Source organism: Lactuca virosa, chromosome 4 (genome assembly GCF_052849685.1).
Source record: "Lactuca virosa cultivar CGN04683 chromosome 4, Lactuca_virosa_CGN04683_v6, whole genome shotgun sequence".
Lineage (NCBI taxonomy): Eukaryota > Viridiplantae > Streptophyta > Magnoliopsida > Asterales > Asteraceae > Lactuca > Lactuca virosa.
The window spans coordinates 384,462,021-384,479,516 of NC_136429.1; the positions used below are offsets into that span (position 1 = coordinate 384,462,021).

At 33.3% G+C, this 17,496-nt stretch overlaps 1 non-coding gene across 1 annotated transcript; it reads left to right on the forward strand.

The window, feature by feature from the left end:
• The first annotated feature begins 16,351 nt into the window (after positions 1 to 16,351).
• Positions 16,352 to 16,458, forward strand: LOC145110065 (small nucleolar RNA R71). Its single transcript, XR_013709448.1, has one exon. It is a non-coding gene; the product is annotated as a small nucleolar RNA R71 (small nucleolar RNA).
• The last annotated feature ends 1,038 nt before the right edge of the window (positions 16,459 to 17,496 follow it).

The window sequence follows — 17,496 nt, forward strand, 5'->3', positions numbered from 1 at the left end:
ATACAGGTCATCCCAGAATTTTCTCAGAATTTATTGAATGCAAAAAGTATTTTATGTGAATTATTGCCCTACTTTATTGCAATAATTTTAGTAATTCAATAAAAATAAATTATTTTCTGAAAATTTCCAGAACTTCTTATTTTATTGATGGGATTCTGAGAAAAATCAGGTTTATGCATAAAATGAGTTTTACATATTTTGGTGGATTTAATTTGTTTCTTGTATGAATATGAAACTTTTAACAACATACCTTGATGAATGCTTCAAGAGGGATGAAGATTTGAGTATAATAGATTGTTCTTGGATGGAATATGAGTATTCTTGGAGGAAATTTCGAGATTGAGAGTGAGAGAAAGAATAGAGAAGGTTTAAGTGGTGAAGAGAATAATGTGTTGGGAGAAAAAGGAAAGGAAAGTGGATGGGAGGTGTGAGTGGGAGACCATGGGAATAATCTTTTTGCTTTTGGTGGTCTTCATAATTTCCCACTAAAACAAGCATCTTTTACATAATTAATATAAGAGTTTTATAAAATTTAATGTAAAGTTTATAAAAATAGAGTTTTATAAAATTTAATGTAAAGTTTATAAAAATGGAGTTTTATAAAAGATGAGTTATTATTTGATTATAACAATCTACTTTGATTTGAAGTTTAATTATAGCATTCAAGTTTGATTCTTTTAAATTTAATTAGAGCCTTATACTTTGATTTGATTTTAATATGGTATCATAATTTAATTTGATTATAGTTATAACGTTGTACTATACTATGTTGCTATTAACGTCAATTTATATCGTTGTGTATGAGTTTCGATCCTATTAGCATCAAGTAATCTTGAGTAGGGTTTGAATGAGATTGCGAGAGGTTTCGTTTGTGATCTTTTTGAGTGTCCGGCTTCGCAACGCAAGGTCCATAGACCCCGTTAAGCCATGATTTAGTGTCCTACACAATCCCGATGATTATGCAATAGTGTTTTATCGCTTTGGTTCATTGTTTAGCACTGTTAAGGCTAAGGAAAATCAAACACATGAACTTTCCAAATGATGTTTTCTCATTAAAATAACGAATTGTACAGTGATTACATAACGTAAACCCTATCATACAAGGGTTAATGGAGTTGACCGGTTTGACTAGTTGACTTTGTTTGACTTTGACTTGACCGAAATTTGATGGTTGTCACATCATCCCCCCGTTAGAGGGAATTTCGTCCCAAAATTTGCATTTTGATTGGGACTTCAAGACTTTGGAAAAAGATGTGGAAAACTTTTCGTAGTACAAGAAATTGATTATGGTGAGGAACAACCCTCCTGATGTCACATGATGACCTTGGAAATTTCTTATTGTAACTTGAACTGAGTCAATTTAAAAGGAGTTTATTGTTTTGGGATGATAGAGTATTTTATGTGTTCTTTTATACTCCCTGTTTTATCCTTGGTATTACCACTATGAATATTTTATAACGTAGTTAGCGAGTTCCATCATTACGAATGTTTCAACAAATTTTGACGAAATTTGCATTATAAGTCCTACAAGTTCTTTTATAGTCGATTGACGTAAACTAGTCGTATATCATTAAGATTGCAAGGGCATTTTGGATGGGTGACCCCGCCTTAAGCCCACAACCAAACAAGGAACAGGGAATGAGGCGGAATCACACATTCTAAGTCCATAGAATCTTAATGATATATGACCATAATGTTTACACTAGCCCTCATAGATTCCAGGGGCGTAGTATTATTGGGCTAGAAGTAGGAATTGTAGTTCAAAATAAAATAGTTATAAGACTGCTATCTTCAAACTTGGGCTTTGGCCCCTCCCGATTCCTAATCAGAATGGTCCAATACTCCCAATTCTCCAAGCGACCAAGCGGTATCAAGAAATCAAAATCGATTCATCCCCATTTTCCCAATTCGCTGCCTATCTCGCCTGCTGTTCGTTTGTCGCTGTCTCGCCAAGTCAGTCGCCTGGTCTCACTCTTGCCAATCGCCATCGCCAAGTGCCCAAGTCCCCATTCTCACTTCACAGAAATCAGGTATGTAATCCCGAGACCCAAATCCTGTTCAGATGTTCTTTCTTTTCTGATTGTAAGATTGTTGATTGTTGGTGTTGGCGTATTGCACTGCTGCTGCTGTTTACTGTCAATTTGTTGCCTATTTATGCGTTACTACTGTCTTACTGAGTTTCCTTTTAATTTGGCTGTCATTTGCGATTTGGCGATTTGCCAATTTGATTTATAAGTTATGAACTTATAGATTTGGTTATTGATTTGGTTATGCTTAACAGCTTGTCAGCTTCAAACAAAACTGAAAAGTGACAACAAAGATTGATTTGGTTATTGTTAAATGAGTTATTGGTTATTGTTCTAATTTTGAATTTGATTTTGTTTTGATTGGATCAATTGTTCCTTCATTTTGATTTTTCTAGATATAATCATGGGAAAGATGAAAACATTGAAAGAGAAATTGTTGTCTGCTTACTAATATATCATTCATAATCTGTTTTTAAAGACATTAAAGACTGTCGGGCTGAGTTGTAATTCTTTTTCTAGGTGTTTTTGGTGTTTATTTGTAGAAAACAATCTGTTTTTTTTTTAATTTTAATTTCAGTTTATAATATTTTCGCCCCCCCCCCCCCAAGTTAATTGTTCAAGCTCCGCCACTGATAGATTTACTAGTAAAAACCCTGAGTTTTTTTTACATAGATGATAAGACTTATTTGGGTTTTACCGTGTTCTCAAGATTCATGGTTTATATACTTGAATCGATGCTAGTTTTAGTAATAAAAAGAAATTTTGAATTTAAACGTCGAGGTTAGAAGCTTGTACTGATATTTAAGGGGTTAAAAAATAAAATTTTATTAGTTACCTATAGCGACACACAAGTCATAATTTGCATGTGTGAAGACTTGGAGTACTTTCTAATTGGTTCGTGTGTGAAGACTTGGAGTACTTTCTAACTGGTTCATGTGTGAAGACTTGGAGTACTTTCTAATGAAAAGTGTGCTACTGGGGAAATTTGAAACTGGTACGTAACTTCAAAGTCAAGAATATGCGGTAGGCATGTGATGTATTAAATGCATGAGGCACATAAGTCATAATTTGCGGCAACATATACGTATATGTGTGTGAATTGAAGAAGAACGTTATAGTTCAAAGACCATATATATTCATTTCCTCTTTATTTGTTATTAATTACTTCTCCCACTTCACTTATATAAATCATCACATTCTTACCGCAACTTTTAACTTCTCCCTCACAAATGGATCCACCTGCAGATCATCAAAACCCCATAGATGACCTCGATTGGTTTCAGTACTTTGATCATCAAGATCTTTTCAGGTATATATAAACGTCACTCATTACCCCATCTTTCGCACAGAAAAGTGATTTTGTCTATATTGATCAAAACATGGTTTGGATTTGTAGTGATCAAAAAGAGTCTTTCATCGTGTTGGATTTGATTATCTTGAGTTTTTTTTTTTTTTTTTTTTTTGGATTTTTGCAGTGGTTACATGCTCGACCATCATGATTAGGAGTTGTTGGAAAAATTGCATGAAGTGCTCGATCAGAACGTTTCCACAGTACTTAACAAAGATCAAAACATCATTTCTAGAAATGAGTTTCACGATTTGGATCCCCTTAAAGACATAAGCTTATGGGATTGTTGGGAGGATGGTAATTTACCATTGGTTAGTTTCAGTGAAGACTGTAAATCCGGTGGTGAGGCTACAGGTAGTTCTAGTGCTGCCACCACTGATCACGGTGGCCGGAAGGTGGCAATTAGATTGAGACCATTGGAGTTTGAAGAGATAGCGAAGTACTTTGAGATGCCGATAATCATGGCAGCAAAGGAACTAGGGATAGGGTTAAGATTGTTGAAGAAAAGATGCAGAGAGCTAAACATAAACAGATGGCCTCATAGAAAACTTAAGAGCCTTCAATCCCTCATTCAAAATGCCGAGGTAAACTACGATAATAACCTTCTATACATTACTCATGCATGTATGCATGCACTTGGTAACCAAAGTAGTTTTGGTATTTTCTAAAATTTTAATTATTAGTTTCTTTATAACATAAACATAGGCCCTAGGCATATGCCACATCGAATCAATTGTTTTACAACGATTTCTGATTTATATTTACATAAACTTAAGTCATTGTAAATTTTATGAACTCATACGAAAAATATATTGCATCTACCTAAAAAAACTAGGAGTTGGGATTAAAGGAGGAGGTAGAGACGTTAGCAGGGCACAAGAAGATGATGGAGAAATTGCCAGGTATGGAATTGACAGAAAGAACAAAGAAGCTTAGGCAAGCTTGCTTCAAAGCTATTTATAAGAAGAGAGGACTTAACAATCCTTAGTCCTTACCTTTTCTTTTAGCCATTTTGTTATAATTAGTGGATTTTAATCTACATTGTATGTGTTTTTCTCTTGATAGATTGATACCCTTTTTAGTTTCATTGTGTTTGTCTATTGATTTTTTTATGCAGAAAATTTTGTATAATTTGGGTATTATAGTTTGTATTATGTATTTAGCTATATTCTAGATTGCCGACACGACTACGCTGACGACTCTATACCAGAGGTCTATATAAATAGACTTATGAATTTAGTAGGAATAACTTGATTATAATCTTGTGATTTGTTCCATGTCTGATCCACTCCTAAGATTCACTCGACATGCCCCCAGTTATGTGTAATTAAAATTTTATTAGACTGTTGATCCTAATGAGTCTACCCTAAGTCCACAACCAAACAAGGAACATGTCAACTATGAGAAACACGCATATGGACTTGTGAGTTATTTGTAAATTGATTAGGGAAATAAAGTTTTTTTTTTTTTTTTTTTTTTTTTTAGACATTGTTGGGTAAAATAATTGTAAAACACTTGTTGGGCCATGGTTAGGAGTGTTGGGCACCTTTTGGGCTTTCCATGGTTACTAAATGTGAAACATGTAGCACATGCGTGGGCCCCCACAAAACTAAGTTTTCACATTTCTTTCTCACTTCTAGGCCCATTAGGGAACTTAATAGTCCAATGAGTTGGCCATTTTGGAGTGTATCCTTTCGGATACATTTGATAAGGTCGGGTATTTTGATGGCTCAAAAGTAATGTGAATGACGCGCTTTGGCCTATAGGTTTGGGAACTCTCGCCTTTGGTCCCCAGATAAGCAAACTGGTCCCTCGGTTGATTGGGATGTATACGAATGCTTACCTAGTCAGGACTTTCGGGCTACCGGCACCTCCCCCTTCCAGTTACTATGCGTCCATTACTATGATGCTACCCAACTAGAGTGGATGACTTTGAATTTCCTATGAGCTCTAAGGAATACATATATGTATATACATTTTGTTAAACAACTTGAGTATGTGTGCGATTTTCAGAGAAAATGGAGAATATTCACAAGTGTATGCACACATATAAGTGTCAGGAGTAATACGTATGCACATAAGGGAGCAATTAACACACAAAGGTATTCCTAGGATTTTCTAAGTGCGAATTGCATGCAGTTGTGGGTGCATTTTATAAACTAGCATACGAGAGGACCCTAGAGGCTATAGACTAGGTCAAGGCAATTAACCTAATTCCCTATAGTCAAGGGCTCTGATACCAATCTGTCACACCCCGATCCTTGTCGGAATCGATCGAGGCGTGATATATTGTTCAAAGTCTCATGACAACTATGTTATAATATGATTAGATTCAATTAAGTACTAAGTATGCAAACAAGATCCACAACATACAAATACAAATCCAAATATGAACAACATTTATTACATCAAATTTAAATAATCTTGTGGATTTCTAAGGCACAACCTATTTTTCATCAACTTCATTCTTCAAATCTGCATCATGGGTAAAAACAGGTCAACTACGAGAGTTGGTGAGTAATCTAATTTTAGTAGAGAAAATTGTGAAGTTGAAACCTTTATAATTGGAAATTTGTTTTCTTTTGAAGTCGGCAAACAATTGTATTTGAGATAACGGTTTATAAATCAAAAATTGATTAACAAATGATAACAACAACAATAAGTCCTCACCCTATATATACATATGTATATATATATATATATATATATATATATATATATATATATATATATATATATATATATAATATATAGGATGGAGCATCTAATCATCATACACACTCAACCACGTGCGATCAATCACCTTAGCCTCCCAAGGCGGGGTGGTCAACCCAACAGCGCTATTATTGTCCATAACGTACCTCAACAATACGGGCATAGTCATGGAGATTAGACTAAAAATGGTAATGCACTACAAGTACATGTAGCGTAAACAAACAATAGTTATACAATTAATGACTCACGTATAAATGTCCCAACAATGTCTCAATTGTGATAAAACAATAAAATGAAGTTGGAATATATTAGAACCACATGATACACCCCAAAAGTATTGAAAATTATAAAGTATGGGGTAGATTACTCACATTAGTCCCAAAACGAAATGCGTGTGTCGTACGATAGACGATTCGGGTCAAAATGGCGTAGAACCTAATATAATTAATAGTTTTGGTTTAGGAACTGCTAAACGAGAATGGAGTATTAATACAAATAATTAGACACATATTCTTATATTAGATGAATTAACAATAATTCATTTTGATTATAATATTAAGGTATTTATTTGTTAAATGAATTTTAAATTGAATTACTTACTTTGCATAATTAATTTATATTTTCAATTTAGGCCAGATTTTAATAATTTCTTATTAAAATAATAACTTGCCCAATTATAATTATTTACAGATTTTAACAATTATTTATATGAAATAATCATTAAAATGCATTTTTACATGCTTAAATACTTAGGAAAATAGTTTTAAATAGTAAACAGTATTGAAAAATTATGAAATTATTAGGAAATCATTATTTCATACAATATGAAATACTGTAAAATTTGTATATTTTTCTGAACTGTTTTAGTATTTATTTAATATTTTAATGGTTAAACAACACAAAATTCGGGAAAAATAGTAAATGATTCTCAAAAAGTCTGTAAAATTAACCATAGTTTTATAACATGATGTAGAGCTCAGTGTATAAGCTTCAGATATTTGTGACTATGGGAAGTATTTTTTATATATTTCATTATTAATTAATCAATAAAATCATAAATAATAGTAAAAAGTAATATAAATGTATGAAACTTCATATATCATGTTTAATCAGTATACAGGTCATCCCAGAATTTTCTCAGAATTTATTGAATGCAAAAAGTATTTTATGTGAATTATTGCCCTACTTTATTGCAATAATTATAGTAATTCAATAAAAATAAATTATTTTCTGAAAATTTCCAGAACTTCTTATTTTATTGATGGGATTCTGAGAAAAATCAGGTTTATGCATAAAATGAGTTTTACATATTTTGGTGGATTTAATTTGTTTCTTGTATGAATATGAAACTTTTAACAACATACCTTGATGAATGCTTCAAGAGGGATGAAGATTTGAGTATAATAGATAGTTCTTGGATGGAATATGAGTATTCTTTGAGGAAATTTCGAGATTGAGAGTGAGAGAAAGAATAGAGAAGGTTTAAGTGGTGAAGAGAATAATGTGTTGGGAGAAAAAGGAAAGGAAAGTGGATGGGAGGTGTGAGTGGGAGACCATGGGAATAATCTTTTTGCTTTTGGTGGTCTTCATAATTTCCCACTAACACAAGCATCTTTTACATAATTAATATAAGAGTTTTATAAAATTTAATGTAAAGTTTATAAAAATAGAGTTTTATAAAATTTAATGTAAAGTTTATAAAAATGGAGTTTTATAAAAGATGACTTATTATTTGATTATAACAATCTACTTTGATTTGAAGTTTAATTATAGCATTCAAGTTTGATTCTTTTAAATTTAATTAGAGCCTTATACTTTGATTTGATTTTAATATGGTATCATAATTTAATTTGATTATAGTTATAACGTTGTACTATACTATGTTGCTATTAACGTCAATTTATATCGTAGTGTATGAGTTTCGATCCTATTAGCGTCAAGTAATCTTGAGTAGGGTTTGAATGAGATTGCGAGAGGTTTCGTTTGTGATCTTTTTGAGTGTCCGGCTTCGCAACGCAAGGTCCATAGACCCCGTTAAGCCATGATTTAGTGTCCTACACAATCCCGATGATTGTGCAATAGTGTTTTATCGCTTTGGTTCATTGTTTAGCACTGTTAAGGCTAAGGAAAATCAAACACATGAACTTTCCAAATGATGTTTTCTCATTAAAATAACGAATTGTACAGTGATTACATAACGTAAACCCTATCATACAAGGGTTAATGGAGTTGACTGGTTTGACTAGTTGACTTTGTTTGACTTTGACTTGACCGAAATTTGATGGTTGTCACATCATCCCCCCGTTAGAGGGAATTTCGTCCCGAAATTTGCATTTTGATTGGGACTTCAAGAGTTTGGAAAAAGATGTGGAAAACTTTTCGTAGTACAAGAAATTGATTATGGTGAGGAACAACCCTCCTGATGTCACATGATGACCTTGGAAATTTCTTATTGTAACTTGAACTGAGTCAATTTAAAAGGAGTTTATTGTTTTGGGATGATAGAGTATTTTATGTGTGCTTTTATACTCCCTGTTTTATCCTTGGTATTACCACTATGAATATTTTATAACGTAGTTAGCGAGTTCCATCATTACGAATGTTTCAACAAATTTTGACGAAATTTGCATTATAAGTCCTACAAGTTCTTTTATAGGCGATTGACGTAAACTAGTCGTATATCATTAAGATTGCAAGGGCATTTTGGATGGGTGACCCCGCCTTAAGCCCACAACCAAACAAGGAACAGGGAATGAGGCGGAATCACACATTCTAAGTCCATAGAATCTTAATGATATATGACCATAATGTTTACACTAGCCCTCATAGATTCCAGGGGCGTAGTATTATTGGGCTAGAAGTAGGAATTGTAGTTCAAAATAAAATAGTTATAAGACTGCTATCTTCAAACTTGGGCTTTGGCTCCTCCCGATTCCTAATCAGAATGGTCCAATACTCCCAATTCTCCAAGCGACCAAGCGATATCAAGAAATCAAAATCGATTCATCCCCATTTTCCCAATTCGCTACCTATCTCGCCTGCTGTTCGTTTGTCGCTGTCTCGCCAAGTCAGTCGCCTGGTCTCACTCTTGCCAATCGCCATCGCCAAGTGCCCAAGTCCCCATTCTCACTTCACAAAAATCAGGTATGTAATCCCGAGACCCAAATCCTGTTCAGATGTTCTTTCTTTTCTGATTGTAAGATTGTTGATTGTTGGTGTTGGCGTATTGCACTGCTGCTGCTGTTTACTGTCAATTTGTTGCCTATTTATGCGTTACTACTGTCTGACTGAGTTTCCTTTTAATTTGGCTGTCATTTGCGATTTGGCGATTTGCCAATTTGATTTATAAGTTATGAACTTATAGATTTGGTTATTGATTTGGTTATGCTTAACAGCTTGTCAGCTTCAAACAAAACTGAAAAGTGACAACAAAGATTGATTTGGTTATTGTTAAATGAGTTATTGGTTATTGTTCTAATTTTGAATTTGATTTTGTTTTGATTGGATCAATTGTTCCTTCATTTTGATTTTTCTAGATATAATCATGGGAAAGATGAAAACATTGAAAGAGAAATTGTTGTCTGCTTACTAATATATCATTCATAATCTGTTTTTAAAGACATTAAAGACTGTCGGGCTGAGTTGTAATTCTTTTTCTAGGTGTTTTTGGTGTTTATTTGTAGAAAACAATCTGTTTTTTTTTTAATTTTAATTTCAGTTTATAATATTTTCGCCCCCCCCCCCCCCCCAAGTTAATTGTTCAAGCTCCGCCACTGATAGATTTACTAGTAAAAACCCTGAGTTTTTTTTTACATAGATGATAAGACTTATTTGGGTTTTACCGTGTTCTCAAGATTCATGGTTTATATACTTGAATCGATGCTAGTTTTAGTAATAAAAAGAAATTTTGAATTTAAACGTCGAGGTTAGAAGCTTGTACTGATATTTAAGGGGTTAAAAAATAAAATTTTATTAGTTACCTATAGCGACACACAAGTCATAATTTGCATGTGTGAAGACTTGGAGTACTTTCTAACTGGTTCATGTGTGAAGACTTGGAGTACTTTCTAATGAAAAGTGTGCTACTGGGGAAATTTGAAACTGGTACGTAACTTCAAAGTCAAGAATATGCGGTAGGCATGTGATGTTTTAAATGCATGAGGCACATAAGTCATAATTTGCGGCAACATATACGTATATGTGTGTGAATTGAAGAAGAAGGTTACAGTTCAAAGACCATATATATTCATTTCCTCTTTATTTGTTATTAATTACTTCTCCCACTTCACTTATATAAATCATCACATTCTTACCGCAACATTTAACTTCTCCCTCACAAATGGATCCACCTGCAGATCATCAAAACCCCATAGATGACCTCGATTGGTTTCAGTACTTTGATCATCAAGATCTTTTCAGGTATATATAAACGTCACTCATTACCCCATCTTTCGCACAGAAAAGTGATTTTGTCTATATTGATCAAAACATGGTTTGGATTTGTAGTGATCAAAAAGAGTCTTTCATCGTGTTGGATTTGATTATCTTGAGTTTTTTTTTTTTTTTTTTTTTTTTTTTTTTTTTTTTTGATTTTTGCAGTGGTTACATGCTCGACCATCATGATTACGAGTTGTTGGAAAAATTGCATGAAGTGCTCGATCAGAACGTTTCCACAGTACTTAACAAAGATCAAAACATCATTTCTAGAAATGAGTTTCACGATTTGGATCCCCTTAAAGACATAAGCTTATGGGATTGTTGGGAGGATGGTAATTTACCATTGGTTAGTTTCAGTGAAGACTGTAAATCCGGTGGTGAGGCTACAGGTAGTTTTAGTGCTGCCACCACTGATCACGGTGGCCGGAAGGTGGCAATTAGATTGAGACCATTGGAGTTTGAAGAGATAGCGAAGTACTTTGAGATGCCGATAATCATGGCAGCAAAGGAACTAGGGATAGGGTTAACATTGTTGAAGAAAAGATGCAGAGAGCTAAACATAAACAGATGGCCTCATAGAAAACTTAAGAGCCTTCAATCCCTCATTCAAAATGCCAAGGTAAACTACGATAATAACCTTCTATACATTACTCATGCATGTATGCATGCACTTGGTAACCAAAGTAGTTTTGGTATTTTCTAAAATTTTAATTATTAGTTTCTTTATAACATAAACATAGGCCCTAGGCATATGCCACATCGAATCAATTGTTTTACAACGATTTCTGATTTATATTTACATAAACTTAAGTCATTGTAAATTTTATGAACTCATACGAAAAATATATTGCATTTACCTAAAAAAACTAGGAGTTGGGATTAAAGGAGGAGGTAGAGACGTTAGCAGGGCACAAGAAGATGATGGAGAAATTGCCAGGTATGGAATTGACAGAAAGAACAAAGAAGCTTAGGCAAGCTTGCTTCAAAGCTATTTATAAGAAGAGAGGACTTAACAATCCTTAGTCCTTACCTTTTCTTTTAGCCATTTTGTTATAATTAGTGGATTTTAATCTACATTGTATGTGTTTTTCTCTTGATAGATTGATACCCTTTTTAGTTTCATTGTGTTTGTCTATTGATTTTTTTATGCAGAAAATTTTGTATAATTTGGGTATTATAGTTTGTATTATGTATTTAGCTATATTCTAGATTGCCGACACGACTACGCTGACGACTCTATACCAGAGGTCTATATAAATAGACTTATGAATTTAGTAGGAATAACTTGATTATAATCTTGTGATTTGTTCCATGTCTGATCCACTCCTAAGATTCACTCGACATGCCCCCAGTTATGTGTAATTAAAATTTTATTAGACTGTTGATCCTAATGAGTCTACCCTAAGTCCACAACCAAACAAGGAACATGTCAACTATGAGAAACACGCATATGGACTTGTGAGTTATTTGTAAATTGATTAGGGAAATAAAGTTTTTTTTTTTTTTTTTTTAGACATTGTTGGGTAAAATAATTGTAAAACACTTGTTGGGCCATGGTTAGGAGTGTTGGGCACCTTTTGGGCTTTCCATGGTTACTAAATGTGAAACATGTAGCACTTGCGTGGGCCCCCACAAAACTAAGTTTTCACATTTCTTTCCCACTTCTAGGCCCATTAGGGAACTTAATAGTCCAATGAGTTGGCCATTTTGGAGTGTATCCTTTCGGATACATTTGATAAGGTCGGGTATTTTGATGGCTCAAAAGTAATGTGAATGACGCGCTTTGGCCTATAGGTTTGGGAACTCTCGCCTTTGGTCCCCAGATAAGCAAACTGGTCCCTCGGTTGATTGGGATGTATACGAATGCTTACCTAGTCAGGACTTTCGGGCTACCGACACCTCCCCCTTCCAGTTACTATGCGTCCATTACTATGATGCTACCCAACTAGAGTGGATGACTTTGAATTTCCTATGAGCTCTAAGGAATACATATATGTATATACATTTTGTTAAACAACTTGAGTATGTGTGCGATTTTCAGAGAAAATGGAGAATATTCACAAGTGTATGCACACATATAAGTGTCAGGAGTAATACGTATGCACATAAGGGAGCAATTAACACACAAAGGTATTCCTAGGATTTTCTAAGTGCGAATTGCATGCAGTTGTGGGTGCATTTTATAAACTAGCATACGAGAGGACCCTAGAGGCTATAGACTAGGTCAAGGCAATTAACCTAATTCCCTATAGTCAAGGGCTCTGATACCAATCTGTCACACCCCGATCCTTGTCGGAATCGATCGAGGCGTGATATATTGTTCAAAGTCTCATGACAACTATGTTATAATATGATTAGATTCAATTAAGTACTAAGTATGCAAACAAGATCCACAACATACAAATACAAATCCAAATATGAACAACATTTATTACATCAAATTTAAATAATCTTGTGGATTTCTAAGGCACAACCTATTTTTCATCAACTTCATTCTTCAAATCTGCATCATGGGTAAAAACAGGTCAACTACGAGAGTTGGTGAGTAATCTAATTTTAGTAGAGAAAATTGTGAAGTTGAAACCTTTATAATTGGAAATTTGTTTTCTTTTGAAGTTGGCAAACAATTGTATTTGAGATAACGGTTTATAAATCAAAAATTGATTAACAAATGATAACAACAACAATAAGTCCTCACCCTATATATACATATGTATAGATATATATATATATATATATATATATATATATATATATATATATATATATATATATATATATATATAGGATGGAGCATCTAATCATCATACACACTCAACCACGTGCGATCAATCACCTTAGCGTCCCAAGGCGGGGTGGTCAACCCAATAGCGCTATTATTGTCCATAACGTACCTCAAGAATACGGGCATAGTCATGGAGATTAGACTAAAAATGGTAATGCACTACAAGTACATGTAGCGTAAACAAACAATAGTTATACAATTAATGACTCACGTATAAATGTCCCAACAATGTCTCAATTGTGATAAAACAATAAAATGAAGTTGGAATATATTAGAACCACATGATACACCCCAAAAGTATTGAAAATTATAAAGTATGGGGTAGATTACTCACATTAGTCCCAAAACGAAATGTGTGTGTCGTACGATAGACGATTCGGGTCAAAATGGCGTAGAACATAATATAATTAATAGTTTTGGTTTAGGAACTGCTAAACGAGAATGGAGTATTAATACAAATAATTAGACACATATTCTTATATTAGATGAATTAACAATAATTCATTTTGATTATAATATTAAGGTATTTATTTGTTAAATGAATTTTAAATTGAATTACTTACTTTGCATAATTAATTTATATTTTCAATTTAGGCCAGATTTTAATAATTTCTTATTAAAATAATAACTTGCCCAATTATAATTATTTACAGATTTTAACAATTATTTATATGAAATAATCATTAAAATGCATTTTTACATGCTTAAATACTTAGGAAAATAGTTTTAAATAGTAAACAGTATTGAAAAATTATGAAATTATTAGGAAATCATTATTTCATACAATATGAAATACTGTAAAATTTGTATATTTTTCTGAACTGTTTTAGTATTTATTTAATATTTTAATGATTAAACAACACAAAATTCGGGAAAAATAGTAAATGATTCTCAAAAAGTCTGTAAAATTAACCATAGTTTTATAACATGATGTAGAGCTCAGTGTATAAGCTTCAGATATTTGTGACTATGGGAAGTATTTTTTATATATTTCATTATTAATTAATCAATAAAATCATAAATAATAGTAAAAAGTAATATAAATGCATGAAACTTCATATATCATGTTTAATCAGTATACAGGTCATCCCAGAATTTTCTCAGAATTTATTGAATGCAAAAAGTATTTTATGTGAATTATTGCCCTACTTTATTGCAATAATTATAGTAATTCAATAAAAATAAATTATTTTCTGAAAATTTCCAGAACTTCTTATTTTATTGATGGGATTCTGAGAAAAATCAGGTTTATGCATAAAATGAGTTTTAGATATTTTGGTGGATTTAATTTGTTTCTTGTATGAATATGAAACTTTTAACAACATACCTTGATGAATGCTTCAAGAGGGATGAAGATTTGAGTATAATAGATAGTTCTTGGATGGAATATGAGTATTCTTTGAGGAAATTTCGAGATTGAGAGTGAGAGAAAGAATAGAGAAGGTTTAAGTGGTGAAGAGAATAATGTGTTGGGAGAAAAAGGAAAGGAAAGTGGATGAGAGGTGTGAGTGGGAGACCATGGGAATAATCTTTTTGCTTTTGGTGGTCTTCATAATTTCCCACTAACACAAGCATCTTTTACATAATTAATATAAGAGTTTTATAAAATTTAATGTAAAGTTTATAAAAATAGAGTTTTATAAAATTTAATGTAAAGTTTATAAAAATGGAGTTTTATAAAAGATGAGTTATTATTTGATTATAACAATCTACTTTGATTTGAAGTTTAATTATAGCATTCAAGTTTGATTCTTTTAAATTTAATTAGAGCCTTATACTTTGATTTGATTTTAATATGGTATCATAATTTAATTTGATTATAGTTATAACGTTGTACTATACTATGTTGCTATTAACGTCAATTTATATCGTAGTGTATGAGTTTCGATCCTATTAGCGTCAAGTAATCTTGAGTAGGGTTTGAATGAGATTGCGAGAGGTTTCGTTTGTGATCTTTTTGAGTGTCCGGCTTCGCAACGCAAGGTCCATAGACCCCGTTAAGCCATGATTTAGTGTCCTACACAATCCCGATGATTGTGCAATAGTGTTTTATCGCTTTGGTTCATTGTTTAGCACTGTTAAGGCTAAGGAAAATCAAACACATGAACTTTCCAAATGATGTTTTCTCATTAAAATAACGAATTGTATAGTGATTACATAACGTAAACCCTATCATACAAGGGTTAATGGAGTTGACCGGTTTGACTAGTTGACTATGTTTGACTTTGACTTGACCGAAATTTGATGGTTGTCACACACAACTTGTACTGACTTGTAGCTGCTTCATGGGTCATTATTGGCTCAGAATGAACCTCTTCTTCGGCGTAGATCTCCATGACATGATGTTGTAACTTTGGGTCTTGATTTTTTGGGTGGTAACCTTTCATTGACAAGTGTAGTCAATTTCCTAACTTTAGTCTCTATGTTTTTATAGAAGCTTTATGATTTCTCACATTGCCATCAGTAGTATCATGCCTTTTTTCATATGCTTCAATAAATCTATGAAGTAGCGACTCAAAATCCATTTTCTTTTCTGGTGGTGGTTGCTCTTTTTTATCGAAACCTCTTCCTGTTTTTCTATACTTCTCATCCTTTTGTTTCATGTATTTTTCGTATGGCAACAACTCCTTATTGGGCTTCCTCCAATCTTCATCAAATTTATCACCACTTGCGTAGAACAGTTTCGCCTTCTTCTTCCCATTTTCATCCAAATCACAATCCTTGGTCAAATGTGTACCACTACAATTGTCACACCCAACTCTTATGGCATCAATGGATTGATCTAACTTGGTCATTTGCCTGTCCATAGAATCTAGCTTAGCTATGATTATAGCCAAGTTATCATTCCCTCCATCTCCTTTTACTCTTGTAACATCATATGGTGGATTGTGGTACTCGCGTGAGTGCTTTGCAAATTCTTCAATTAATTCTTTTATAATTGTCGGCTCCTTCTTCGTTATTGGCCCTTGTGAGTCAAGAAGTTGTCTAGTATTTACAGTCACTCCATCGTAAAAGATGGAAACTTCTTTTTGAACATTCAAATCATGTTGAGGGCAACTTCTAAGCAAGCCCTTGTATCATTCCCAAGCTTCATATAAGGACTCTCCCACCTCTTGTTCAAAGTTAGAAATCTTCTTTTTGAGCTTTGAAATATTTGAAGGGGACTAAATTGCTCTATGAAAGTATCAAGAAGAGTAGCCCATGTAGTAATGGATCCAGGTGCAAGAGACTTTAACCACACCTTTGCTTCACCAGTAAATGTGACCGGAGGCATCCCTAGTAACATAGATTCTCTTGGCACATTAGGGATGTGAAAGTAGTTTGCAAGATCTTTAACCTCATCAATGTGATAGAAAGCATCTTCATACTCTTTCCCGCAGAAAGGTATATCCTTGAGCATTGATAGAATGTGTCCCTTGAGATGAAAACTTCTCTTGCCTCGTATCTCGGGTGGAACTAGACCTGGTCCATATTCTTCACATATCCTCTTCTTGTAGTCTCCCATCGTCATTCTCGTAATGGCCAACATCTCTTCAACCTCGCTTTTAATCTCCAAATTGTTTGAAATGCCTTCGTTAGAGGATTTTGGCTCATATCCAATTCCTTTTTTATCTGGCTTCCTATCAAAGCTTTCAAAACTTTTGTCTAACTGAAAAGTGCTTGTTGACTCGTTGACATTCTTTTCCGTCTTCTTGTAGAAAGCATATTTTGGGTCTTGAAGTGGAGGAACAATAGGAATTTTATATCCTCGGGTCATAAATCACTGAAACAAAAAAAAAAACAAAATGCATAAAAGGAATAAAAATCACTAAACTAATAAAATTCACTGAAGCGATACCACAACGTGGTTGCATCTCAGAAAGAAAAATAAAACCAACTAATGCAACTAAAGTAACTTTTTGTTGTTTTTACCCTATAAAAAGGATCAAATAACTAAAAGCAATTAAACTAATAACCAAATAAGCTGTTTCCCGGCAACAACACCAAACAATTTGTTGCAGGTAAATGTACCGATTCAGTTTTAAATTTATAACCTAACAAACTCTTACTAACCATGCAGCTATACGCAGTGTACCTAGTCAGTTTATAGTATAGCTCAGGTAAGTCAATGATCATGCACAAGTTAAACACCAAATTGATAATAACACAATTGGACTATGGATGATATGAGTTACTCTCCTATG